The sequence below is a fragment of the Tiliqua scincoides genome, chromosome 4 (genome assembly GCF_035046505.1).
Source record: "Tiliqua scincoides isolate rTilSci1 chromosome 4, rTilSci1.hap2, whole genome shotgun sequence".
NCBI lineage: Eukaryota > Metazoa > Chordata > Lepidosauria > Squamata > Scincidae > Tiliqua > Tiliqua scincoides.
This window is the reverse complement of record NC_089824.1, coordinates 55302345-55305127: the sequence shown is the minus strand read 5'-3', so window position 1 is coordinate 55305127 and position 2783 is coordinate 55302345. Positions and strand designations below refer to the sequence as shown.

Sequence of the window (2783 nt, the reverse complement as noted above, 5' to 3'; positions counted from 1 at the left end):
AGCAGATCTTTCTGGTCTTGATGTTTACTAACCTGTTTCACAATTTGCCTCTCCCTTTTCCTTATCCTAATGTGTCGGCTGCTTTGGGTTAACAATAGTTGCATTTATTCATTATGTTTTACTTGTCAATTGACATGTAAAAGAGAGTCATGGACTGAGGTCACCTTCTCTCCAGGGGAAGTTTCTTTTCTTCTCTCTTTTTAATCCTTTCGTTCTCATGGGTGCTCCCTGAGCAATAGGCACATTGGATCAGACATGGAAAGCAGCACCAGGGTGTTCTGCCAAATACTAGCGGTGGTAGAATTACTAGAAGTGGTGCCATTAACAATGAAGTCTGTGTGTCTTTGGGGAGACTGGGGCTGGGTTCACATTAATATTTTAACCTGATTGTCTTGTTAGAAACACCACTGAAAGAGAGACTCTGTACTGCTGGGGGGGGGGTGGTTGGAAACCTTCAGTCTCGAAAGACTATGGTATAAGCCTACAGCACCCGGTATTCCCAGGCGGTCTCCCATCCAAGTACTAACCAGGCCTGACCCTGCTTAGCTTTCAAGATCAGACCAGATTGGGCATGTGCAGGGTAACAGTTGCCCTTTGCTTTCCTCCACTTGTAAAATCTTTAAGGCTGCACTCTTGGGCAGGGGTGGTCAAATTTTGGCAGGAGGGTCACATCACTGTTTCAGGGGCTGGGGAAAAAAGAATTAATTTACATTTCAAATTTGAATAAATTTACATAAATGAATACATCAGAGATGGAACTTATATGAATGAATGAATTTTACTGAGTTGATTTATAATACACATGAGAATTATAATACAGTCATGTAGAACCACGTGAGAACTATGAACTGTTTGCCACACACCTCTTGCACAGCAAAAAATACAGACCATGCCACAAACACACAGAGACATAAGTTGTTCAGAGGCAATAAGGGATGTTAATGCCCAGGGAAAAGCAGAAAACACATGAAGACTATAAAAGGCCTTGCTATAACTCGGCCTGCAGCTTGTGGCTGGCTGTCATGACTGGCAATGGTGGGCCAGCATGGGCTCCAACAGTCTCCGACGTGCCAGAGGTTCATTGGAGACTGGGGGCTCCTGCTGCTGGATTGGGAGTCCCCGAGGACTGCAAATGGCCCACGGGCCAGGGTTTGCCCGCCCCTGCTCTTGGGTGTCAATCCCATTGAATACAGTGGGGCTTATTTCTGAGTAAACATACATAGGATTGTGCAACATATCCTGGAGATGAAGCTCATTGAAAACCCATGGCTGTGCTTTAGGCACTGGGGAAAGAAAATAATGGATCACCATTAATGCTGCTTCTGCTTAACATTTCAGTGCTCAGATTATGGGAGGGAGAGGCCCTTAATGAAATCCACAAGCCCCACACTATAATTCCCTCTCTTTAGCTAAATCGGAACCACCCCCATCATTGTTACTACAGATTGGGCATCCTTTTTCCGGAGTACTGAAATATGGAGTATTCCAAAATACAGAACTTTTGAAAGCGCCAACATGACATTTAACATTTTTTGCCTAAAGAAAAATCAAAAACTGTGTTTCATGCACAAACCCTATTTTGTGCACAAAATTATTAAAAGGATGGTATAAAATTGTCTTCTGGCTGTGTGTATAAGGGGTATATGAAACAGAAATGAATTTTGGATTTAGACTTGGGCCCAATCCACCAAATGCCAGCCAAATAAAAATAATTTTTATTTTATTTTTATTTTATTTAAGAAATTTGTACCCCATCTTTCCCATGCTGAAGCAAATGCCCAAATGGCTTACAAAGCTTTATAATCAAATACAAAATATCACAACAAGCAAAAAAAAAAAAAAAATTTACAGGGAAAAAGAAAAGAACTCATTGAGCCAATGGGGAACCAGTGAGTCCAGGGAGGCAGTCAAGTCACCGCAGTATATCAGAGACACAGAGGGCAAAAATCCAGTCAGTAACCAAATGCCTGACAAAACAGGTATGCTTTGAGCCTTTGCCGGAAAAACCATATAGGCAAGTATTCCAAAACACAGAAAAATCAGATATCCAAAATGCTTCTGATCCCAAGCACTTTGGATAAGGGATACCCAACCTGTATTTAGAAAGCTCTAAATAAACACTACACATGCAAAGTACTTCATATGTTTAACTTGATGGAATTTCAACAGCTCTGTGTGGTGATTATAATCCCACTGCCGCAGCTGAGGTTGAAAGGAAATTATTGGCTAAGGCCACCTGGTGAGTTCATGGCAGAGGGGAGATTTGAACCCAGAAACCTGATTCACAGCTCAGTCTTTCAGCTGCTATGTGATGCACTCACCCTTCTCTTTCCTCTGTTAAAAAAATAAAAGTTGCTAAGGTTATCCATTCCCTCTATTTCTCCCTGTAATCTCAGTACCTTCTGTACCTTTCTACCAATCCACAAAACTGTAAAAACAGGCAGGAGGTCTGGTCTAGAGGGTAGAGCCTCCATTTGCCTGAAGATAACATCCACAAGTTCGCCAGTTTGAGTCCACCAGCACCATGGAACCTTGAAGCAGCTGACAAGCTGAGCCCAGCTATTTCCATCTGCTCTGAGCATGGGAGGATGGAGGCCAGATCAGAATGAAACATCTGAATTGTTGTGGCTCTTGAAAGATAGAGCCTTCTTTCAATTGTAAAAATCCCTATGGGGATTTAAATTAGCCTGCCTATGTAAACTGTCTTGAATAAAGACCAAGAAAGTCAGTATATAAATATTTGTAAAAAAAACAAACAAAAAAACAGAGCCTGGTCACTTCAG

The 2783-nt window shown here is 41.9% G+C and overlaps 1 pseudogene; it reads right to left on the bottom strand.

Annotated features, from left to right (window-relative positions):
- Window positions 1-478: 478 nt before the first annotated feature.
- Window positions 479-598, bottom strand: LOC136650041 (5S ribosomal RNA; annotated as a pseudogene).
- Window positions 599-2783: the final 2185 nt, after the last annotated feature.